Here is a 27,069-nt window from a genome sequence, read left to right as displayed (position 1 = left end):
TCTATAGATTCAATGCAATCCCTATCAAGCTACCAATGGTATTTTTCACAGAACTAGAACAAATCATCTCACAATTTGTATGGAAATACAAGAAACCTCGAATAGCCAAAGCAATCTTGAGGAAGAAGAATGGAACTGGAGGAATCAACCTGCCTGACTTCAGGCTCTACTACAAAGCCACAGTCATCAAGACAGTATGGTACTGGCACAAAGATAGAAATATAGATCAATGGAACAAAATAGAAAGCCCAGAGATAAACCCACGCACATATGGACACCTTATCTTCGACAAAGGAGGCAAGACTATACAATGGAGAAAAGACAATCTCTTTAACAAGTGGTGCTGGGAAAACTGGTCAACCACTTGTAAAAGAATGAAACTAGAACACTTCCTAACACCGTACACAAAAATAAACTCAAAATGGATTAAAGATCTAAACGTAAGACCAGAAACAATAAAACTCCTAGAGGAAAACATAGGCAAAACACTCTCCGACATAAATCACAGCAGGATCCTCCATGACCCACCTCCCAGAATATTGGAAATAAAAGCAAAAATAAACAAATGGGACCTAATTAAAATTAAAAGCTTTTGCACAACAAAGGAAACTATAAACAAGGTGAAAAGACAGCCTTCAGAATGGGAGAAAATAATAGCAAATGAAGCAACAGACAAACAATTAATCTCAAAAATATACAAGCAACTTCTGCAGCTGAATTCCCGAAAAATAAACGACCCAATCAAAAAATGGGCCAAAGAACTAAACAGACATTTCTCCAAAGAAGACATACAGATGGCTAACAAACACATGAAAAGATGCTCAACATCACTCATTATTAGAGAAATGCAAGTCAAAACCACAATGAGGTATCATTTCACACCAGTCAGAATGGCTGCTATCCAAAAGTCTACAAGCAATAAATGCTGGAGAGGGTGTGGAGAAAAGGGAACCCTCTTACACTGTTGGTGGGAATGCAAACTAGTACAGCCACTATGGAGAACAGTGTGGAGATTCCTTCAAAAACTGGGAATAGAACTGCCATATGACCCAGCAATCCCACTGCTGGGCATATACACCGAGGAAACCAGAATTGAAAGAGACGCCTGTACCCCAATGTTCATCGCAGCACTGTTTACAATAGCCAGGACATGGAAGCAACCTAGATGTCCATCAGCAGACGAATGGATAAGGAAGCTGTGGTACATATACACAATGGAATATTACTCAGCCATTAAAAAAAATACATTTGAATCGGTTCTACTGAGATGGATGAAACTGGAGCCCATTATACAGAGTGAAGTAAGCCAGAAAGAAAAACAACAATACAGTATACTAATGCATATATATGGAATTTGAAAGATGGTAACGATAACCCTATATGCGAGACAGAATAAGAGACACAGATGCATGGAACAATTTTGTGGACTCTGAGGGAGAAGGTGAGGGTGGGATGTTCTGGGAGAATAGCATTGAAACATGTATATTATCATATGTGAAACAGAACACCATTCCATGTTCGATGCATGTGACAAGGGCTCAGGGCCGGGGCAATGGGATGATCCAGAAGGATGGGATGGGGAGGGAGGTGGGTGGGGGGTCCAGGAAGGGGAACACATGTAAACCCATGGCTGATTCATGTCAATGTATGGCAAAAACTATTACAATATTGTAAAGTAATTAGCCCCCAACTAAAATTAAAAAAAAAATAAAAAAATAAAATAAAAACTTTCAGTGCATACTATGATAGTTGTGATGGGTGCATCTGGGCATATGGGGTTGGATTCTAGTACTTATTAAAGAATTTTAACACATTATTGACCAGAGACATATTCATACATCTTTTGTTACCCAAATGTTAGTGACTGGAAATGTTTCAGTATACACTTACATACAAATCACTGGCCACAGGCATTAGTTTCTGCAAAAATTGCCTGGTCAATAATGTGTTAAGCATTCCTCTTCTAGATATTTTACAGTTTTTGAAAGAAGAGGAGCCTGCATCGCATAGAGGAGAGCAGCAGAAAATGAATTTGACCAAGAGTTAATCTACTTGGAATGGCAGATTTGCAACAGCATGGTAACTATAATGTAGGTAAAGCAAGGGAATTAAAAAAAAAATCTACTTCTGCTTAATTAACTACACTAAAGCCTTTGACTATGTGGATCACAACAAAGAGATGGGAATACCAGACCACCTTACCTGTCTCCTAAGATAAGGTTATATTTAACCTTAAGAAATACCTGTCTCCTAAGAAACCTGTATTCAGGACAAGAAGCAACAGTTAAAACTGGACATCGAACAATGGACTGGTTCAAAATTGGGAAAGGAGTCCTACAAGGCTGTATATTGTCACCTTGCTTATTTAACTTATATGCAGAGTACATCACGCAAAATGCTGGGCTGGATAAATCACAAGCTGGAAACAAGATTGCCAGGAGAAATATCAACAACTTCAGATATGCAGATGATACCACTCTAATGGCAGAAAGCTAAGAGAAACTAAAGAGCCTCTTGATGAGGGTCAAAGAGGAGAGTCAAAGAGAAAAGGATGGCTTAAAATTCAACATTCAGAAAACTAAGATCATAGCATTTGGTCCCATCTATTTTATGGCAAGTAGATGGAGAAAAAGTGGAAACAATGACAGATTTTATTTTCTTGGGCTCCAGAATCACCGTGGACGGTAACTGCAGCCATGAAACCCTTGGAAGGAACGCTATGACAAACCTAGACAGCATATTAAAAGACAGAGGCATTGCTTTGCCAACAAAGATCCATATAGTCAAAACTATGGTTTTCCAGTAATCATGTACAGATGTGAGAGCTGGACCATAAAGAAGGCTGAGCACCAAAGAATCAAACCTTTTGGACTGTGATGTTGGAGCAGACTCTTGACAGTCCCTTGGACTGCAAGGAGATCAAACGAGTCAATCCTAAAGGAAATCAGCCCTGAGTATTCATTGGAAGGACTGATGCAGAAGCTGAAGCTCCAATACTTTGGCCACAGTTAAAAAGAAGTTAGTCTGTAAGTCATGAGCTGCACCTCCTAGTGCCTCTTCAAGGTAGAATATGTTGTCTAACTACATGGAGTGTTGTCAACTGACTGCTTCTATTTTTCACCTCCTACAAAGGCTATCTTAGCTGCCTAGCCTGAAGTTACATCCTACTCATGCAGCCTCCTGTGACAATTAGCACAGCATTTTACACTTTGAGGGTGTCCTTGCTGATAACTACAATGCAGTTTTTTTTCTGGTATTTAAAATTTTTCTTAAAAAAGGATGTCATGATCTCTTCATCTGTCCATCCATTCTTCCATGCATCCTTCCATCCATCCTTCCATCCAATTCCATATTGAATTCAAAACTTCCAGGTAACTTTTATGTGCTGTGTGCTTGTCTCTGCCTTTAAGGGACTTCCAACCAGATGAAATTGACAAGATATTGATGAACAAAGTGACTATGAAGGTGGAGAATACAACTCTATCAGATTGATGCCATGAAGAGGTACAGATCTAAAAAGTGAAATGAATAGAAGTGGAAGGGATGGGAAAAAAGAGCATTTTTTTAATAGAATAAAAAGTAGGATTGATGGCAATGTAGAACATCTAAAATCCTTTGAAGGGAAAGAACTGAAAGCATCATATACACATGTGCCTAGGTATTCATAGACCAATCTCTGCAGCTGGCTCTAAACATCTCAAAAACTTAATCATAAAAAAAGACCTTCAAGTCTTGATAATGCATCATGTTCTGTTTCTAATCAGTACATGGTTTCAAAAATGGCAGGATTTTTTTCTTGTTGGTTTGTTGTGATTGATGGAGTATTTCTTTTATTTTTCGTTAATAGCATACCATAAATCTGACTAAACTCCTAATTAAAACCCTTGCAGTGGTTAGCAAAACTTCAAACCTTATCATTCAATTTATTGAAACAGGTATACAAATTGATTTGATTTTATATTCTTTTTGATACGTCTGTTATTCTCTTGATAATTGTTAACCTCAGTGTTTATTTAAGGGATTATTTTCCAATTTCCATGTTCAGCAGTAAACCTTAGCTAGATGAGTTTAATAACCTATTCCCTGTAACTGTGAGAGTCAGTCTTCAACTGTATTTTGTAGCCATTGATCACTTAGGTGTTTGTAAACATTCACATCCAACCTTTTTCAGTCCTAGTGCTAGACTTAGTGCTTTCTTGCAATCATCAGGAAAGTTTATCAAAAAAAAAAAGGCATCAATCGTAGGAATTAAATTCATTTTGCCCCTGCTGAAATGCAAAAGGTAGTTCAGAATTACAGTTTTGAGCTTGAAGGTACAGTTGTCTTCCATGCACTTTAAATGATCCTTATCTCAGTCTTGCATAAACCAATGGGATCCTAGTGTGTTCTATCCTAGACTACATTCCAGCTAAAGAGCACGGGTTTCATGCTTTTCAAATACTACAGACATTTTAACCTCAAACCATTTACCAGATCCTATACATGACATGGGCTTCCCTGGTGGCTCAGAGGGTAAAGTGTCTGCCTGCAATGCAAGAGACCTGAGTTTGATCCCTGGGTTGGGAAGATCCCCTGGAGAAGGAAATGGCAACCCACTCCAGTACTCTTGCCTGGAAAATCCCATGGACAGAGAAGCCTGGTAGGCTACAGTCCATGGAGTTGCAAACAGTCTGACATGACTGAGCAACTTCACTTTCATTTTTATACATGATATTACTTACATTTTACTGGGTTTTTTTGCAAAAACATAATGACCAAGTGAAAGTCGCTCAGCTGTGTCTGACTCCTCGCGACATGGACTGTATATTCCATGGAGTTTTCCAGGTCAGAATACTAGAGCGGGTAGCTGTTCCCTTCTCCAGGGGATCTTCCCAACCCAGGGATGGAACCCAGGTCTCCCTCATTGCAGGTGGATTCTTTACCAGCTGAGCCACCAGGGAAGCCCAAGTTACTCTAAATTCAGCAACTCTTTAAAGTAAAAATTTCACTTGATTATTAATAACTATGAAAGCATACATTGACATGTATAAGATCATATTTAAAAACATGTGTTAGGTAAATCATTTGTCAGACTGTTTGTACATAATGCAATACAGAAGCAAAACTGCTTGCTGTGATTCCACTGCCCCTCAGGTTTGTGCAGCCCAGGGATCACAAACTGTTTTCAAAGATGACAGAAATCTGCTAATAATTTTGCCACTGCAAGTCTATAATTGGTATTGAGCTGAGATATTTTGGATCCATTTCACTGACCTCTTATTAGAAAGCAACAAAACAGTGCAATACAAACATAGTTTGTCTATTTTCCTATCATTGGACTTACAACCAATGGAAATAGTCTAGGAAAGATTATCTATCTTGAAAAAATTAAATGAGATAAGGTTGCCTTATTCTATACTTGGCACATCATAGTTCCTGTTAATTTTTTTTTTTTCATGTCCCTTCTAAGCCTCTCCTATGTGATCAGGAATCCCTGAGTAATCATGCCATCTACAATCATAATCCCTCTGAAATTGATGCCAGACCATCTCCTGGCTTCCCAAGCTGCTGGAGTCATTTGTTACGACCTAATTGATCTTTAATAACCCTTTCCTTGCTTAGACATCAATATTTAACCTTGAAGCTACAAATTTATAATCAAAAAAAATCTTCTTTAGCGTCACTCTAGTCAATGAGAACACACATTTCATGGTGGGATTTCAGAGGCATTTAACCGAATGGGAAATATATTTTGAATAAATGTTTCTATCTGAGGAAGCTCTATTATGACACAGAATCAGTGACCTCCTTTAATAACTCGTGGGCTTCCCTGGTGGCTCAGATGGTAAAGAATCCATCTGCAATGTGGGAGACCTGGGTTCAGTCCCTGGGTTGGGAAGATCCCCTGGAGGAGGGCATAGCAACACACTCCAGCATTCTTTCCTGGAGAACTCCATGGACAGAGGAGCCTGGTGGGCTACAGTTCATGGGGTCGCAAAGAGTCAGACACAACTGAGTGATTAAGCACACACAATAACTTGTAAGGCCAGTGCTGACCTTAGCCTGTGCCACTATTTGTTTCTAAAAGCTTCTTCGATAGAATAGCTTGATTCCAGGTATTTCAAGTGTAACTATGATTTCTTTTGTTATGTTCATTAAGAAAATCCTAAAATCCAACAGATACAATGGGGATATTCTATAAATATTGGGCTTCCCGGGTGTCATAGTGGTAAAGAATCCACCTGCCAATGTAGGAGATGCAAGAGACGTGGATTCAATCTCTGGGTAGGGAAGATCCCCTGGAGTAGGAAACGGCAACCCACTCCAGTATTCTTGCCTGGAAAATTCCATGAACAGAGAGGCCTGGCAGGCTACCATCCATTGGGTTGCAGAGAGTTGGATATGACTGAACGAACATACACACACACACACACACACACACTAAATATTACCTAGTTTGTGTTTCAGCTATATCATAGCTGCCTTAAAATAAAATGCATTTAAATATATGAAGGAATGGTATAATGAAAATGAGCTTACTGTGTTCATGAGTTTATGTCATCACCCTGGGAGTTTTAGCTTTTGGTTACCAGCAGGATACTGATAGATTCACATAATATATTTAATGGCTTTTGCCTCTGCCCAAAATTCTTTGGGATTAACCATTAAAGATGTAAGGATGCTAACAGAAGAAAAGCTGTTGGATCATATAATTTACAAATAAATTTCAGACAGCTTTATTAGGTATCATAAGGCTGATCATGTTACCAGAGCAATCTACCATATATCACATTTCTACTCTTTGGGCATGAAGGCAATACTATTTAGTAATGTGTTAAAGTACTCTGTATGCTACTGCTGCTGCTAAGTCGCTTCAGTCGTGTCTGACTCTGTGCAACCCCATAGACGGCAGCCCACCAGGCTCCACCGTCCATGGGGTTTTCCAGGCAAGAGTACTGGAGTGGGGTGCCACTGCCTTCTCCGGTACTCTGTATAGCTTTCTGAATACTTAAAGTCTAAATTTTGCCTTTATGTTTCTTTGTAATGATAATTATTTAGAGACAAAGAAAAAAGTTTGTAAATTTAAAGTATACACATAAGCTTACATAAAATGCATACACATACATATGGGGTTTTGCCCAAACTTAAATATGTTTGTGTGCATGTGTGCATGCTAAGTCACTTCAGTCTTGTCTCTTTCCAACCCTATATACCGTAGCTTGCCAGACTCCTCTGTCTGTGGGATTCTCTAGGCAAGAATACTGGAATACGTTGTCACGCCCTCCTCTAGGGGATCTTCCTGACCCAGGGATCAAAAGATTGGCAATTTTTCCTTTTTTGTCACATTTCTTTCCTGGAAACCCTATTTCGAACTTTATACTATATATAATAGTGTTTATAATACTATTATATAATATATATAATTATTGTATTATATTATTGTATATATCTCATTATTGTATATAATATTTTCCTCCAGGAACACTCTCTTGAAAAAAAAGTAGTGGTAGATATTAATCAAAGGTAATGTTTTTAAATACTTAAAATAAGCTCTAAGATATCCAGGGTTCTCAAATGTTTTATAAAATTGCAGTTTATGTCTATTTTACTATTGAGTAACCAGCAACTTACCTGATTCATGTGAAAAATAGCATATAAATTTAAGTTATTGCTAAATGGGTATATATTTCTATACTTGATGAATATCTATGGATCTCTTACATGATCTAAAAAAATAATTTTTTGCCCTTATTCTGCTGCAATACAAATCAATGGAAGACTTTCACATATGCAACATACTTCCATGGATTTAGGAAATTTTAGGGTAAAACCAAAAAGTCTATGTTGGGGCACCATGTTAGTTAATGTGTTAGCTAGAAGTAGTATTTTTCATAAATAATGGTGACTTGATGGCCCGTAAATATTAATAACATATATTCTGAGCTATTGCAGTGCCTAGAAGAGTAACGAAAACTCTACTCTTTCCCCCACCCTCCACCAAAGTAGGTATATTGAAAGATAAAGTGAAAGTCACACTCTCATCAGGAATATTCGAGTCTGCTTTTATTATTGAAAATAAATGAAAGAAATTAAAACTATGGAATTTCATTCCTCATTAATAACATGACTTGTGATTGAGACATTCTTATGTTTTATAACACCATGGATAAACGTCATTATAAATATACATTATTGCAGCAGAAATAAAATTTACTTGTCCCATCAACTGTCCCAACTTAAATATTCTATCTGTAGTAAGCATTACGTATTTAAATAAGCAGACTTCCCTGGTAGCTCAGCTGGTAAAGAATCCACCTGCAAAGCAGGAGACCCCGGTTAGATTCCTGGGTTGGTAAGATCAGCTGGAGAAAGGATAGTCTACCCACTCCAGTATTCTTGGGCTTCCCTGGTGGCTCAGTTGGTAAATAATTCACACGCAATGCGGAGACCTGAATTCGATCCCTGGGTTGGGAAGATTCCCTGGAGGAGGGCATAGCAACCCCCTCCAGTACTCTTGCCTGGAAAATCCCCATGAACAGAGGAGGCTAATGGGCTACAGTCCATGGGGTCGCAAAGAGATGGACATGACTGAACGACTAAACACACACACACACACACACACACACACACATACAAACACATTTAAATAAGGATTAATTAACACTTGTGTGTGAAAGTAATTTTGCATTGAATATTTGCTGTGAAGTGAAGTGAAAGTCGCTCAGTTGTGTCCGACACTTTGTGACCCCTTGGACTGTACAGTACATGGAATTCTCCAGGCCAGAATACTGGAGTAGGTAGCCTTTCCCTTCTCCAGGGATCTTCCCAACCCGGGTATTGAACCGGGGTCTCCTGCGTTGCAGGAGGATTCTTTACCAGCTGAGCTATCAGGGAAGCCCTAGTTATTAAATTGAGAAATATATTACATAAATGTGAATAGTGCAATCTTCTTTAGAAAGCTTTCTGGAACTTCCCTGGTGGCACAGTGGATAAGAATCTACCTGCCAATGCAGGGGACATGGGTTCCATCCCTGGTCCAGGAAGATTTCACATGATGAGGGGCAACTAAGCATGTGCGCCACAACTACTGAAACCGTGCTCTACAACAAGAGAAGCCACCACAATGAGAAGCCCATGCAGTGCAAAGAAGAGTAGCTCTCGCTCACTGCAACTAGAGAAAGCCTATGCACAGCAGCAAGGACCCAGCACAGCCAAAAAAGAGGTTTCTGAACAAAATTTGTTTTCTGTAATAACTTTCTTTGAAGCACGGACAGTCAATCAAAATCATTCCACTAATTTTACGTTTTTTACTTATGTACTGAACAAATAGTAATAAGCATTTGTTTTGGATGGTGATGGTGATGGTAGTAAATTTCATAATATAAAGCATTTTCAAAGGATTGACCAAGCATATTTTCTTTTCCTTCTCCTATTTATATTTTATTTAGCCATATAAAATGATTTGTCTATCAGTGAAGCACTGTTAGCAGTGAACGCTCTGGTAACCATTCATTGCCACTGCAAGTCTTTTGGCCCTATAATTTTGGTTGAGTTGCCTTGCAGAGAAAGTTTAGACACACAGTCATTTTGAGACTAGAGATTTGTTCCTCAAAACCGCATCCTGGAGCCTTGCCCCTTCCTCTCACTCTGACCTTATTTCTATGAATTAAAGCCATGTTCAGTTGAATTTCTTTTTGAACACAAACATAAGTATGTTTAGGGATGAGGAATGTCTCCTTTTTGTCACATTAATATATATGGGAACAGAACATTAGTTAAGAGCAGAGAGATACAAAGAATATCACAATCTTATGACACATATTTTTGGTAGGATATCACAGTACTTTCTGTGCTATTAGAAAGCAAAAAAATACTATAACTGCAAAACACTTTAACACAAATATTTACTATAAAGCTTCAAAATTTCAAACATAGCAAACACCCTCTTGCAACAACACAAGAGAAGACTACACATGGACATCATGGATGGTCAATACCGAAATCAGATTGATTATATTATTTGTAGCCAAAGATGGAGAAGCTCTATACAGTCAGCAAAAACAAGACCCTGAGCTGACTGTGGCTCAGATCATGAATTCCTTATTGCTAAATTCAGACTGAAACTGAAGAAAGTAGGGAAAACCACTAGACCATTCAGGTATGATTTAAATGAAATCCCTTACAATTATACAGTGGAAGTGACAAATAGATTCAAGGGATTAGATCTGATAGACAGAGTGCCTGAAGAGCTATAGACAGAGGTTCATGACCATCCACAAGAAAAAGAAATGCAAAATGGTAGTCTGAGGAGGCCTTAAAAATAGCTGTGAAAAGAAGAGAAGCTAAAGGCAAAGAAGAAAAGGAAAGATATACCCATTTGAATGCAGAGTTCCAAAGAATACCAAGGAGAGATAAGAAAGCCTTCCTCAGTGATCAATGCAAAGAAATAGAGGAAAACAATAGAATGGGAAAGACTAGAGATCTCTTCAAGAAAATTAGAGATACCAAGGAAACATTTCATGCAAAGATGGGCTCGATAAAGGACAGAAATGGTATGGACCTAACAGAAGTAGAAGATGTTAAGAAGAGGTGGCAAGAATACACAGAAGAACTATACAAAAAAGATCTTCATGAGTCAGATAACCACAATGGTGTAATCACTCACCATCCCAGAATGCGAAGTCAAGTGGGCCTTAGGAAGCATCACTATGAACAAAGCTAGTGGAAGTGATGGAATTCCAGTTGAGCTATTTCAAATCCTAAAAGATGATGCTGTGAAAGTGCTGCACTCAATATGCCAGCAAATTTGGAAAACTCAGCAGTGGCCACAGGACTGGAAATTTCAGTTTTCATTCCAATCCCAAAGAAAGGCAATGCCAAAGAAGGCTCAAACTACCACAGAATTGCACTCATCTCACACGCTAACAAAGTAATGCTCAAAATTCTCCAAGCCAGGCTTCAACATTATATGAACCGTAAACTTCCAGATGTTCAAGCTGGTTTTAGAAAAGGCAGAGGAACCAAAGATCAAATTGCCAACATCGTTGAATCATCGAAAAAGCACAAGAATTCCAGAAAAACATGTACTGCTTCATTGACTACGCCAAAGCCTTTGACTGTGTGGATCACAATAAACTGTGGAAAATATTCTTCAAGAGATGGGAATACCAGACCACTTGACCTGCCTCTTGAGAAATCTGTATGCATGTCAAGAAGCAGCAGTTAGAACTGGACATGGAACAACAGACTGGTTCCAAATCAGGAAAGGAGTACATTGTCACCCTGCTTATTTAACTTATATGCAGGGTACATCATGTGAAATGCCAGGCTGGATGAAGCACAAGCTGGAATCAAAATTGCCAGGAGAAATATCAATAACCTCAGATAGGCAGATGACACCACCCTTATGGCAGAAAGCGAAGAAGACCTAAAGAGCCTCTTGATGAAAGTGAAAGAGGAGAGTGAAAAAGTTGGGTTAAAACTCAACACTCAGAAAACCAAGGTCATGGCATCTGGTCCCCATCACTTCACAGCAAATAGATGCAGGAATAATGGAAACAGTGAGAGACTTTATTTTCTTGGGCTCCAAAATCACTGCAGATGGTGACTGCAGCCATGAAATTAAAAGACGCTTGCTCTTTGGAAGAAAAGCTATGACCAACCTAGATAGCGTATTAAAAAACAGAAACATTACTTTGCCAACAAAAGGTCATCTAGTCAAAGCTTTTCCAGTAGTCATGTATGGATGTAAGAGTTGGACCATAAAGAAAGCTGAGCATCAAAGAATTGATGCTTTTGAACTGTGGTTTTGGAGAAGACTCTTGAGAGTCCCTTGGACTGCAAGGAGATCAAACCAGTCCATCCTAAAGGAAATCAGTCCTGAATATTCACTGGAAGGACTGATGCTGAAGCTGAAACTCCAATACTTGGCCACCTGATGCGAAGAACTGACTCACTAGAAAAGACCCTGATGCTGGGAAAGATTGAAGGCGGGAGGAGAAGGGCCCAACAGAGTATGAGATGTTTGGATGGCATCACTGACTCAATGGACATGAGTTTTAGTAAGCTCTGGGAGTTGGTGATGGACAGGGAAGCCTGGCATTCTGCAGTCCATGTGCAAAGAGTCAGACACAACTGAGCAACTGAACTGAAATGAACATAATTTGGAAAGACAAGGATAAGGGTAGGTTTTCTTCATTAATAATGGGAAAAGACTTAAAGATGTAAAATTTGAGTATTGTTATTTCCCAGTTAATGACTGAGATGATGACTGGTGAGACTTTACATGCCTTCTCTAATGTGTTACATATACTCATCATATCATTCAGCTTTGAAATCATGATGCTTAAAATCATTATTTGCATTGTATTGCTTATTCTCTACTTTGAACTTAATTTTTTTGAGTGATTTGTTTGTTTTTTGCTTGTAAAAGATGTTTTTATTTGTTTGCTTTGTTTTCATAGAAAAGATTGGGCCTTCTTTCCTATAATTTGTTAATGAGGAGAAATGGAAAGTAGAATTAAGACAGTAATGTGTGCCTGGGCCTGGGGAGAGGGATGTGGCATTTATGTATGCATACAAGTCTGTGTGTGCGTGCATTATAATGGGAAGACAAATGTATTAGTTGAATCAAATTAAACTGCCATTTATGTAATTGGCAATTTCGTTTGCTTCAACCCAATATTTAAGCATTCATTTGATGCAAGCAACCTTAGCACTGATGTAATAGTGCCACTGCAGCTTCAGGGGTATTTCATAATTGCAGAGTCCAGAAGTATCATTTTTTAATATGAGGAAATAGAAGCCCCAAATAACATCATGAGGATATTAAAATACAAGTGAGTGAGAGTTACACTATTGGTAGGAAACTTTTGAGTCTGCCTCAGTTCAATAAAATGAAATACATACTTCAAAACCTCTGATACTTTATTATTGACTAAAAAGAATTGTGATACCATCACGAAGAGTTTGAGATGTGCTTGAATATTATAACAATCAGAAACTACTTATTTGGGATTAAACTGATAAACTCATTGAAAGAAAATTCTAATATCTTTATATATTTTGTTTAAAAATTTTGCAGACATTGGAACAATATGTTAAATAACTGAAGTCTTTACAAATAAAATTGAAGTAATCATTTCCATAATAGCATTTAAAAATATTTACTAATTTATATAGCTCTTAAATTTCATTCAGAAACTATTCTAATGAAAGTGTTCTGATCTGAAACAGATCTGAATTACCATTCTTTAATTGCTTCCTTGATTATTTATATAAAAGAAACAAAAAAACACTCTAAGGCAGGGGTCACTAACCTCTGGGCTGCAGACCAGTACCTCCTATCAGATCAACAGTGATGTTAGGTTAGAAATAAAGTACACAATAAATGTAATTTACTTGAATCATCCCCAAACCATCCCCCCTATCCCTGGTCCATGGAAAAATCATCCTCCATGAAATTGGTTCCTAGTGTCAAAAAGGTTGGGAACCGCTGCTCTAAGGCATGGGAATTACAAAGGCAGTGTCCCTTAATCCTAGTTTTCTGTGTTTAATAGGAGATTGAAAGCATCTGTGCTGTGAAAGTGTAGTCATTGTAAGTGTATATTTTACTATCATGATATTTGAACTGTCATTCCAACTATAAATCAATGACGTCTATTGTGTACTGATTTACAAATATGATTTTTGTCATAGAATCTTCAGCAGAAATAGCCTCATGATTTTGTTGGATAAACTAACTTAACTCCTGTAAAATGAGAACCAACAAGAGATTAATACAATTATTTAGAAATGAAATTATACAAAAAGGATACATCATATTAAAAATATTAACATAAGAGTAATTGATTTGTACTGAAAAAGATGAGTTGTCTTCATAATTCTCAGTTTCATGTGGCTCTGAAAGACTGCTGTTCTTAATCCCTTGTGTGTGTGTGTACGAAGTCACTTCAGACGTGTCCAACTCTTTGCAACCCTATGGACTAGCCCACCAGGTTCCTCTGTATATGGGATTCTCTAAGCAAGAATACTGGAGTGGGTTGCCATGCCCTCTTCCAGGGAATCTTCCCAACCCAGGGATCGAACCTGCGTCTCTTATGTCTCCTGCATTGGCAAGCTGGTTCTTAACCAATAGCACCACCTGGGAAGCCCCTTGGAGGAGTTGATTTCCAATAGTTCTCAACCAGAGGATTATGTGCATGACCTGAAATATGTAGAAAAAGGCAATTTCTGGCTGTGTTACTTAAAATCGTATATACTCGTTCTATAAATTTGTATTTATAGAATATAGAGCAAATTTATACACTCACTTCCTCATACTGCTATAAAAAGCATCTGGGTTCTTTTCCATCTTCTGATGCTACCGTCCTGCATTGCACTTTTCAGTTTGAGGATATGGTTCAATAGTTTTTAGCCCTGAGAACCACTGAACTAACTGTTTGGAGGAGCCCTTCCAAAGGGCTTTATACAACCCAAACACAGAGTGTATACTTCATATGCAGACCATCAAGGGAAAGGTTGATAAGGAAATGGATATTCACACAGTCTCAAAGTCTAATCTACAGGTTAGTTATTAACTACCAAGGGAGAAAGCTAGCATTAACATGAAGACATCTGGTGGACACCACCATAACAGGTGACCAAATTTAGCATCACAGATAATTTGGCACTCTGATCTGCTGTGCTGCTGGTACACACTAGAACTATACCACAGTACATATTCACTTGTCTTGCAAAAAAAATTTAAACTCATCTAATCATAAAGAGACTACCAGAGATTTCAGACAACTGGCATCAGTTCTTTAAAAATGTCATTGCCATGAAGGACCAAACAAGGCTAGGGGACTGTCCTAGATTAAAGGAGCCTAAATTCAGTGGGTGGTCCCAGCTGGAACACTGACATTACTGGGACTCTTGAACATGAACTACAATTTAGATAATGTTGCTATGTAATTGTTAAATGTGTTGGTTGAAATGATGTAATTGCTATCATATAGGAGACTTTTTTTTCTTAAAAGATGCATGCTGAATAATGAGGGATGTATATGCCTATATGTATGTGAGCACGTGCACATGCGCACAGGCAAATACCTTTAGAAAATACATTGTAAATGAAAGAAGACAGAAGAGAGGAAGGGAGAGGGAAGATATGCCAACATGTTAATTGGTGAGCTAATGAAGGATGTGTATGTGTTTCCTGTTCTAGTCTTCAATTCTTATACAAATATGGAATATTTTACAGTACAAAGTTGGAGTGGGATAGGGAGAAGAATCATTGATAAGATTGGATGGGTCTGAACATGAATATGATAAAAGCTAAATAGTACATTACAGATATGTCTTTCCATGTATTTTGGTATTTGTCATTTATTAGACTGAAATATCGAGTTTATGTGAGAATCATATGTGAATCAGCATTAGACATAAATTAGCCAGAATATCTTTTCGATTGTCATATTTTATATATAACATTTGTTAGGATTCAAAAGTGCCTTTTTTCTATATAAAACTTCAGACTTTCTGTCTTTGTAAGAATTTATCATGTGCTCCGTAGAAGTACTTGGTCAAGTCAGGTTTGTAAGTATTGGTTTTTCTTTCCTTGGGGAACATTTAAATAAAATGTGTTTCTTCCTGGGAACCAGAGGAATACTTATAGCTTCCAAGAAGACTGCTATTTAAACTACTTTTTACTATGAACATATAGAATTGCACATGTATTAGAACAGCTAGAAATTATTTGCTTGGGCTCCAAAATCACTGCATATGGTGACTGTGGCCATGAAATTAAAAGACGATTGCCCCTTGGAAGAAAAGCTAAGACAAACCTAGACAGCGTATTAAAAAGCAGAGACATTACTTTGCCGATAAAAGTCCATCTTGTCAAAGCTCTGATTTTTCCAGTAGTCGTGTACAGATGTGAGAGTTGGACCATAAAGAAGTCTGAGCACCAAAAAATTGATGCTTTTGAACTGTGGTGTTGGAGAAGACTCTTGAGAGTCCCTTGGACTGCAAGGAGATCCAACCAGTCCATCCTAAAGGAAATCAGTCCTAAATATTCATTGGAAGGACTGATGCTGAAGCTGAAGCTCCAATACTTTGGCCACCTGATGTGAAGACCTGACTCATTAGAAAAATTCCTGATGCTGGGGAGGATTGAGGGCCGGAGGAGAAGGGGACGACAGAGGATGAGATGGTTAAGTGGCATCACTGACTCAATGGACATGAGTTTGAGCAAGCTCTGGGAGTTGCTGATGGACAGGGAATGCTGGCGTGCTGCAGTCCATGGGGTCGCAAAGAGTCAGACATGACTGAGTGACTGAACATCAACAAATAACTAAAATGCATATTAGTTAATGATAAAATTGAGAAAATAAATTAGTCAAAAAAGGTTATAAGTGTTTACGTTCATCATTGTATGGTTTTATTCAGACTTCCTAATTTTAAACATCTGTGCAACCACAGGTCTGAAAACTAACCATTCCCCTGAAGTGACTAAGAACATACCTTTGTTTCAGGCAGGTTCAACTCGAACCTGGCCCCACTATTTTTCTAATTGTGAAACTTTAAACAATTAATGACCTTTTCAAAGCCATATTATCATAAACAAAGTCCATGGAAGATATTAACATCTACCCTCTAAGACTGTTAAAAGGATTGATAGAAATGAGATAATGTACAGTAGGTACTCAATATCTGGCACAAATAGTACAAGGCCATTATCACCACTTTTATCTACATCCACACCAGTTTGCCCCCTCGTTGTCACCAGCATTGTCTATCCTGATTTATGCCCAGTGGAAGCATTCTAAATCATTCATGCTAGAAGTATGTTATTTAAATCCCAGAATGGCATTGAAATTCATGGTGTCATGTACATTTTCATTTTATTGTCACTCTAATATTGAGTAATTTTAAATAAATTTCTTCCTACTAATTGTTCTTTTCTTCTACATGGCATAGGGAATCCATTAATATTACTGTTTATTCCTGGTGAGGTACCATAAGTTGTCCAATATACCAGAAAAGATTTTTATTTAAATAATTTGCTTAAATTTAGAGTGTTTTTAATTTAATAATATTTATTATAATTTATAATGGTATAATATGTAAAATATAAATAAAATATAAATTTATTTTTCTTTCAGTCAGTCAGTTTAGTCACTTAGTGTGTCCATGGTGTTGCAAAGAGTCGGACATGACTGAGCGACTGAACTGAACATCTTTTATGTCTAGTTCTTCTGTGTATTTTTGCCACCTCTTCTTAATATCTTCTGCTTATTAGGTCCATACCGTTTATGTCCTTTATTGTGCCCATCTTTTCATGAAATATTCCCTTGTTATCTTTGATTTTCTTGAAAATATGTCTAGTCTTTTCCATTCTATTGTTTTCCTCTATTTCTTTGCACTGATGATGGAGGAAGGCTTTATTTTCTCTCCTTGATATTCTTTGGAACTCTGCATTCAGATGGGTATATCTTTCCTTTTCTCCCTTGTCTTTAGTTTTGTTTAATATAAATTAAAACACATTTAAAATTAAAATATAATATTAAGACATAGATTATTAGTATTACCATCTGTATGTCCCTTTTCTTTTATAACATTTTTTTAATAATAACCTTACCAATGTATAAAGTGCCCATATGACCATGCAATATAACTTGTTAGATTTCTGTATCATGTGCTCCATGAAAGAATGTGGTCAAGTCAGTTTGTATATGTTGGTTATGAAACCAAGCAGGACCCTGTGGGGCTCCTGGGCACAGAAACCTTTCTGTGTTCTCCATTCCTTGTTTGTAGGGAACAGACTCCAGCCCCTGTGACCTTCCCAGAGTTCCAAAAGGCAGATTTGAATAACAGCTAATCAGGGAAGGGAAGTGATGCAGAGACAAGGGAGGAGACCACCGCCTGAGGCCAGTTTAAAGGAGTGCAGGTCCTTCTCGAACCCTGATCCTTATCAGCAACCATATCCTTGTACCACTGCTATAAAAGTCCTCACCAAATCCCCCTCGTTTGGGACACATTTTTCAGGGCTGAGCCTGTTGTGTCCTCCTTTGCCTGGCAAAGCAATAAAACTATTCTTTTCTGCTTCACCCAAAATTCAGTCTCTGAAATTTGATTTGGCACTAGTTCACAGAGGCTGAGTTTTCCACATCAGTTGTTATTACTTTGAGGAACATTTGAAATCAAATGCTATCTTAATTAATAAACTGATTTTTTATTCCCGTTTTTTTTCCTTTCGTCCTTTACCATTTTACATCCATTCAGCAGTGCTTCTTCCATTCGTTCATTTGGTAGTTGTCCTGGGTAGCTGCTTATGGATTGTTCCTAAGTGTTGGCAGATTCATGGGTATGTGGTTTATTAAGGGGGCTTCCCAGGTGGCACTAGGATAAAGAACCTGCCTGCCAGTACAGTAGATATAAGAGCTGAGGGTTCAGTTCCTGGATCAGGAAGATCCCCTGGAGGAGGAAATAGCAACCCACTCCAGTATTCTTGCCTTGAGAATCCCATGGACAGAGAAGCCTGGCAGGCTGCAGTCCATGGGGTCGCAGAGTCAAACACGACTGTCCCAAGGGAAAAAACAACAAACAATGGAGTAAGGGAAACAAACAGAGAATCAGTCACCTTAAATAAAAGTGACATTTCAAAGTTCAAGCCTCACCCTTATACTATGGATTCTCAGGAACTGAAATTGCACAGTTGAGTTTTTAGGCTACCTGAGGCAAGGGAGCTGGACTTTTAAACTCCCGTACTACACGGGCATCAGCTTTGACTTGCTGAAGGGCACAAACACTCCCAGGCACTTCAGGCTTTGAACAGCTACAGAAGAACAAGGGAGGTTCTCTGATGAGAACCTACAGGCATCAGCCTAGGACTGTCGACAAAAATTAACTAGTCAATCTGAGAAAGAAATGAAAATTTTATTCACGCCAAATTGAGGATTATAACCCAAGAACAGCCTCTCAGAAAGCCCCAAGAACTGTTCCATTGGTTAAAAGTCAAAGCGTGCTTAATATTGGTTTTTGAGACAGGAGCTGCACATTAAATTACTTATACTATTGACAGTTTTTACACAATCTAGGGAGTAGTGGGTTATGTATCATCCTGGCCCCTTTCAAGATTCAGAAGGAATGCTATCTTTTACGGAGTTGTCTTGTTGATGCTAGGAGAATGTTGTTTTTTATGGTTGAGCAGGTATTTTTGCTGATGGGGGAGGTTTGGTCAATGCGTAATGCAGAACACAATGCACAGTAGAGGGGAGAGAGAGGCCAGAGGGCAGTGAAATTTTTTTGTGTTGAAATTTTTCTTGTCTTGCCACAAAATATTAATTTTATTTCATGGAACTAAGCTTGTGGAAGCTGGAGGATAGGAGCATGTCACAGGTGATCTGGGCTGAATATTGATAACATTTGCTAGAGTGGTCTGTTTTTCTATCTGAAGTTGTTAGAACAAAAAAAGTTTTTTTTTTTTTTTGATTCAGTGACAGCATTGGTGATGACACCATAAATAAAATATTTTATTTGATCTAGATAATTATTGGTTAAAAACAGATGCTTAGGTAGTAGAATATTTGATCATTATGTTTAGCATAAATATACTGTAAGCAATAGTACTAATTTGTGATGTCAAGGAATTTTAAGCTTTATTTGTAAGGAGAACAAAACAGAAAATAATCACACATATTTGTTTCCTATTGCTGCCATACCAAATAAGCATAAGCTCAATGGCTTAAAACAATATCCACTTACTGTCTCACAGTTATGTATGTCAGAAGTCCAATATAGCATGACTGGGTTTTCTACTCAGGTCTCACAAGCTGAAGTCAAGGGATGAACCAAAACTACAGTGCTTATCTGAGGCTTGGGTAGGTCCTTTTCTGAACACAATGGTTGTTGTTAGAATTTGTTTTCTTTTTGTCAGGGGAGTGCAATCTCCTCGGTTCTGTCTCCTCACAACAAAGATTTGAAGCAACGGACATTAAAGCCCTTGGTGTGTCACAGCTCTTGGACAGTCCATGTTATAGTTCTCGGGCAGATCATTTCCATTTCGAAAATAAAGGAAAATACATCCTCGAGGCATGAGGGCATGCTGACCCAAAGGATGAGAAGAGAAGAGAGAGAGACAGAGAGCACGCGCACGTGGGAGAGAGAGAGACCCCTGGCCCTTAGGCTCCTCTTTATATATGTTTTTTCCTCCCCCTGGGCCTGCTCTGTGTAAATCGGGATAGCCAGGAGTGCTGTTTGTCCCACCTGAGGTCCTCACTCTGGTCCTCGGACCTTCCTTTGTTCTCTTTTCACAGGCTTTTCCCTTCCCTGTCTTTTAGCCACTGCCATTCTGGACTCCTATTTCCTATTCTAACTACCTAACATTTTGTTTGTGGAACTGAGGCCTATTTTCTTGTTGGCAGTCAGGAGGGGTGGCTGTCTGTTGTTAAAGGCTTCCTACTCACAAGCCATCTTACAAGATAGCATTTTATTCCTTCTTCCTTCAAGTTAGCAGGAGCACATCTGTCTCTGACTACCACACATCCAAAGAAACTCTGCTGTTTAGCTTCTCATCTGATTGAGTTAAGCCCACATAGATAATCTCCATATCTTAAGATAAACTGACTTGGGACTTCAATTACTTCTGTAAAAATCTTTCCCTAGGAGGACATAAATTACTGTTTGATTAAACAACCAGGGAGCTGAAATCTTGGGGGACCATCTTTAGAATGCTCCCTGTCACAGTATACAGATAGAAATTAATACTCATGTAAATTTGATGTATGTGCTTAGGATGCAGAGAATAGAATGGTTTGATAAAGGGTTCTAAAAAAACTTTTTTCAGTATAGTGAATTTTGCACAAAATTTTGAAGAATGTTAAATAGATAATGCACTCTGTAAGGAGGAAGTAGCAAATATAGGAGCATTAAAGAAACAACAGTTTAGTTATATGTAACAAATGTATAGGTTTAATATCCCTGATAACTCCTTGTATTTGAGATAAGATATTTGTCTTAGTTTTGTGACGAGTGAGTTAAAGTAGTGGTAGGAAGTTGGTGAGATAAATTTAGTTTTTAAATTAATTGATAATACAAGTTTACATCACTGTTCTGCAATATGTATACTAACTTCCTCTTTTCTTTCCCACATATAACAATCATATGTGCATGTGCACACAAATGTGGACAGATGCATACATCTGCACACACATCCACATTCACTGGTGTAGTGTAGTGTAGTGTAGTGCATGCTTAGTCTTATCTGACTCTTTGAAACCCCATGGACTGTAGCCTGCCAGGCTACTCTGTCCATTGGATTCTCTAGGCAAAAATACTGGAGTGGGTTGCCATTTCCTCCTCCAGGGGATCTTCCAACCCAAAAAGAAGTTTCTTAGTCCACTGATTATACACCTATCACAAGGCATCCAGTTGCACAGTCATTCAGTAAACTACTCCAATAAATAAATTGACTCTCTGCTCAGTTAGAAAATTTGTCACTCAGTGGCTGGACTAATCCAAAACTGAAAAAATAGATTATGCTCTTGTGAGGAAAAAGAAGAAGGATAGGAATCAAAGGACTGTTCTAAAGGAGTAGTGTAAACAGAACTTGAAATTTTTTATCATGGCAGCAACAACATGGGAGATATTTGAAAGTTGAATTAAGTTTCTGAAGGGTACCAGAATATGCCACTGCAAAATACACCTCTTTGAGGTAAGAATTGTTTTGAGCTGATTGCTTTGGCTGATTGCTTTGAGAAACTGCAGACACAGGAAAAATCCTGAAAACAGAGCAGAATTTACTCTGCAATGGATATCTACATTTATAAAGAAATTTGCATTAAAAAGGAGGCCTTACTGGAAAGACAGTTCTTATTAGAGATAACTTTTTCACCTGAGAGACTTACCTGCAGGGCAGGGCGTCTTTTATTGACCACACATTTTCTTCTTTTACCTTTTCATGAATTGCTTACCCCCAACCCCCAACAACATTTTTCTTTTGTCTTTAGCTGAAAATGGGATTTAAGGTGGTACCTTGGGCAATTTGAGGTAGCAACTCAGTTTTCCTGATATCTTCTAGGTATACAAGAGGTATACACATTAATAAACTTTTTTCTCTTGTTAATCCGTGTTTTATTACAGGGAGTCTTAGCCAGGAATTCAGAAGGATAGGGAGAAAACGATTCAGCATATGCTTCATTCAGCAAAGAACTTATTAGTTATCGTCCAAGGATTATGAGGACTGGAATAAAGTCTGGCTCCAAATTAAGGACAAGAGAATGAATGGCAGGGGAAGCAACCATTGGTTAATTGGAAGAGGGCAATGAAATCACTAAAATCTCAATGAATTTGAAACAGGAGGGAAGGGGCCAGGGCACAACTTTTAAAAGAATGACATAGCCATAGGACATGACAAAAACTGGTTAGAACCAACTAGATCCCAGATGGGCTTCCCTTGTAGCTCAGTCGGTAAAGAATCTGCCTGCAGTGCAGGAGACCTGGATTCTATCCCTGGGTTGGGAAGATCCCCTGGAGAAGGAAATGGTGACCCACTCCAGTATCCTTGCCTGGAAAATCTCATGGACAGAGGAGACCGGTGGGCTGCAGTCCATGGGGTCGCCAAGAGTCAGGTATGACTGAGTGACTAACACTTCCTTAGATCCAAGATGGTGGAAGAATCGACTTCTAGTGGACCTTGAGCTTCATTATATCCTCATTGTTATACATCGGCATACCCACAGGTGACACTACAGTTTCATGGATGACCATAAAAGATCAAAAAGTGGGCAGTGGCCCAATTCCTAGAAATCCCCACCCCTCCCCCACTCATTAGCCTATGAAATTGGCCACCCCTTTAAAAACTGATAACCCTCAAACCCTGGGGCCTCTTGCCTTCTGAGATGGCCACACTCTGTGTAGTATGTTTCTCTCTAAATAAATCCACTTCTTACCTATCACGTTCGTCTCTCACTGAATTCTTTATACAATGAGACATCAAGAACCTGAGTTTCATTAAGTGCTGAGACCAGATGTGTGTTTTCAATTAAAAGACCATAGTTTAGAGTTTCAATTTGGGTTGCAGAGTTTGAAAGTGTTTCAGTCTGGCTAATGTATCTTAGGTCTTAATGTAAATTAGTTAATAGGCCAATTACTGTAAAGTTCAATGGACTGATTTGAGGCTATTGGAGGACAATGGTGAATCAAGGATTGTTCTTGCATCCAGGTCCCTGTGCCCGACACATGGTAAGGCCAAAAAGACATAAACATCTGAGGTTTGAGCAAAGAAAGTGTTGCAGGAAGAGAGATCCCTTCCAGGGCCCAGAAGTGGGCTCTTGTCTAACACTTGAAAATGAATTGTTTGAGGAGACACACAGGCTAACAAAGCAAGAGACTTTATTGGGAAGAGGCTCCTGGGAGGAGGGCAGGAGGGTAACAAAACCCAGGAGAACTACTCTGCCACGTGGCTCACAGTCTCGGGTTTTGTGGTAATGGGATTAGTTACTGAGTTGTCTCTGACCAATCATTCTGACTCAGGGTCCTTCCTGGTGGCACATGTATCACTCAGCCAAGATGGATTCCAGACATAAGGATTCTGGGAGGTTGGTAGGACATATAGACTGGTATCTCCTCTCTCTTTTTGCTCTTTCCTGAATTCTTCTGGTTGGTGGTAGCTGGTTTGTTCTGCATTCCTTACCAGGACCTCCTGTTGTAAGATAACTCATGCAAGTGATTATTATCACATCTGGCCAGGGTGGGCAGTTTTGGTCAGTGGTTCACCTAACAAAAGGTTTATTGCATGGGGCCAAGCAAGGAGAATGGGCAGCTTGTTCTCAAAAGACCCAAATTCCCTGATGGTTTTCAGGGAAGAGTTTTTAAAGGCAGTATTTGGAGTTGTCACCAAACATAAGCTTTTGTGTGCCCGATGCATGTTGAAGTCAGACAAACTGAAATGTCAAGAGTTTGGAGCAGAGAAAGGTTTACTGCAGGGCCATTCAAAGAGAATGGGTGGCTCATGTCCCCCAAAGCCCAAAACTCCCCAAAGGGTTTCAGGAAAGTGCTTTTAAATGCAATATGAGAGAGGGGCATCCCCAGGTATGTGATCAACTCATGCACAATTCTCTGATTAATTGATAGTGAGTTCACAGGATGGTGTCACAGGGGTTAACATTATCAATCCTTAGGCTCCTGAAGGTCTGGGGAGCTTTGTGCATATGATCATCAAGTAATTAATTTATTGTATTTTGTGGTGATTTTTAGCATCTGAAAAACTCAGGAAATATGCATAAAATACTATCTGGGTACTTCAATTAGGAGCTACAGCAGAGGATGTGGGTAGAGGTCTGTCTGTCTAGGGAATGCCCCATAGGGTCCTGCTCAGTTACAGGCTGGCTGCTACAGGGTATATGACTTTTTTCTGACTGGTTGATGGTGAGGCAATAGGGTGATAGTCCAGAAATCTCAATCATCAGTCTTCTGGTTCTGGGGTCTCATCACGTAGTGAACATTCTCCACCTGGGTGGGGGCCTTAGTTCCTGCAGAACCCAGAGATACACATCCATCTGTTATATATATCCCTTGAGAAGGCACTAGGATTCTGTTTTATCTCTGAATTATTGTTTCTGGATTGCTTTTCCTTTGTGTCTGCATTCCGTCACTTCCCCTAATTAGTAACTGCTTGAATCTGCTCTTTGAAACTCTGGGAAGGTCTAGGAGACTAAAGCCTATTTCTGCAAACAACAACGGGAGAAACACAAAAAGGCTTCCTTGCCCAGAAGAGCTGTGCAGTGTCCTGCTTGGTTTCAGGATGTAAGAAAAACTGTTAGAAGTCAGTAAAGCCATAGAAGAGACTTAGAATTGGTTGTTTAAAAAGGAGGTCCCAGAAAAGAAATGACTGATTTTATCTGTTGTAATAAGTCTCTGTTTCTGTGACCATCATATTAGTTACATTTTTCTAACCAAATCATATTATCTCATAAAGTGCTCATATATTGTAGCTTCTTTAAGAAATCTGAAGTAAAGGTAAATCAAGAGCAAATAAATTTTGTTGACTAAAAACAAAAAAATAGATGTCAGACATTAAAAGAAAAAAAAACAAATAGACACTGTGATGCAGTTGCATGCAGATGTTATGATAGCAAAGGTCAGGAATAACAAGTTTTCAATTTCTTGGCTAATTCTGTAATAAGTAATGTTGACAAGCACTCAATATCCTGAAGATTATTAAAACACCGAGATTGAGTTTAAATGAGTAGTTTTCAATGATTAGTCTGTCCCCATATCCATCCTAATGATCATTAAGAAAGAAAAATGTTTTTATGAAGTGCCTGAGTTGACTGGTCATGTTTATTATATGATGGATTACTTAGAATATTTAAGTCATCCAAGTCTTCGGAAACTGGAGTGTGCAAAGAAAAATCAATTAGGTTAGCCAAAAGATGCAGATACCTTATGATTTATTTTGTAATTATAAATGCAAAATGCAATCCATTCCCTGTATAATTTAAAAGCTCATATAGACATTTTCCACTTGGATGACATTTATCATATAACTCTACATGGCTAACATTTGTTATGTTCATGGATTCCTTTTGTTACAAGTCCCTGTTGCATGTCCCCAGCTCATGGCTTCATTCTCAGCTGTGGATACCTTTCCCTCTACATCCATGACACACTTGGTGGGAGTCAGCCTGTTTGGTTCATGTAAGTGATCTATTCTCAAAAAACAGCTCTGCAAAGAATGTAAGTTTTGTTTCCATAAATTACTTGTCAGGGACCACGGATCTTTAGGGCTTCCTTGTTTAGTCACTCAGTCGTGTCCAACTCTTTGTGACCCCAAGGACTCTAGCCCACCAGGCTTCCCTCTGTCCGTGGGATGTTCCAGGCAAGAATACTGGAATGGGTTACCATTTCCTTCTTCAGGGGATCTTCCCGACCTAAGGATCGAACCCAAATCTCCTGCATTGGCAGGCAGATTCTTTACCACTGAGCCACCAGGGAAAGTCTTAGGACCTCCTACAGATACTCAGATCAACAAATTGTTAAATTAATTAGTGCCAAGGTTTTTGTGATCTATTTGTGTATATATCTGTATGTGTGTGTATTTATATAGTTGTTATATGCCTGTTGTATGGCAAACAGAATATTAAGAGTGCCAATCTGAATCTACTCCAACACATAATAACTTAATAGCTATGGGATACAAGGGAAATTTTTAAATGTTACTGTGCTTCAATTTTCTTTTAAAATATGTGGATGCAAATACGTTTATAATGAGGGTTAAATATGCAAGTGTACATGAAGTGCATATTCTTAATATTTGGTATACTGTAAATGTTAAATAATACATTGCAGTTCAGTTCAGTTGCTCAGTCATGTCTGACTCTTTGCAACCCCATGGACCACACCACGCCAGGCTTCCCTGTCCATCACCAATTCCTGGAGTTTACCCAAAATCATGTCCATCGAGTCGGTGATGCCATCGTACCATCTTATCCTCTGTCATCCCCTTCTCCTCCTGCCCTCAATCTTTTGCAGCATGAGGGTCTTTTCAAATGAGTCAGCTCTTCGCATCAGGTGGCTAAAGTATTCGAGTTTCAGCTTCAACATCAGCCCTTCCAATGAACACTCAGGACTGATCTCCTTTAGGATGGACTGGTTGGATCTCCTTGCAGTCCAAGGGACTCTCAAGAGTCTTCTCCAACACCACAGTTTAAAAGCATCAATTCTTCAGTGCTCCGCTTTCTTTATAGTCCAACTCTCACATCCATACATGACTACTGGAAAAACCATAGCCTTGACTAGATGGACCTTTGTTGGCAAAGTAATGTCTCTGCTTTTTAATATGCTATCTAGGTTGTTCATAACTTTCCTTCCAAGGAGTAAGCGTCTTTTAATTTCATGGCTGAAATCACCATCTGCAGTGATTTTGGAACCCCCCCAAAATAAAGTCAGCCACTGTTTCCACTGTTTCCCCATCTATTTTCCATGAAGTGCCATGAAAAGTAAGCCATGATCTTAGTTTTCTGAATGTTGAGCTTTAAGCCAACTTTTTCACTCTCCACTTTCACTTTCATCAAGAGGCTCTTTAGTTCTTCTTCACTTTCTTCC

At 38.7% G+C, this 27,069-nt stretch overlaps 1 long non-coding RNA gene across 1 annotated transcript in view; it reads left to right on the top strand.

Annotated features, from left to right (window-relative positions):
- The window catches only part of LOC145535225 (uncharacterized), a 228,630-nt gene that overhangs the window by 59,010 nt on the left and 142,551 nt on the right, over window positions 1-27,069 (top strand). Inside the window, exon 3 of the long non-coding RNA XR_014075333.1 lies at window positions 3,411-3,504. This is a non-coding gene — a long non-coding RNA (uncharacterized LOC145535225). The remainder of the gene's footprint in view (window positions 1-3,410; window positions 3,505-27,069) is intronic.

The sequence above is a fragment of the Giraffa tippelskirchi genome, chromosome X (assembly GCF_054371585.1).
Source record: "Giraffa tippelskirchi isolate mGirTip1 chromosome X, T2T-mGirTip1v1.2.pri, whole genome shotgun sequence".
Taxonomy (NCBI): domain Eukaryota; kingdom Metazoa; phylum Chordata; class Mammalia; order Artiodactyla; family Giraffidae; genus Giraffa; species Giraffa tippelskirchi.
The sequence above is the reverse complement of the archived record's forward strand: the minus strand, read 5'-3'. Positions and strand labels throughout refer to the sequence as shown.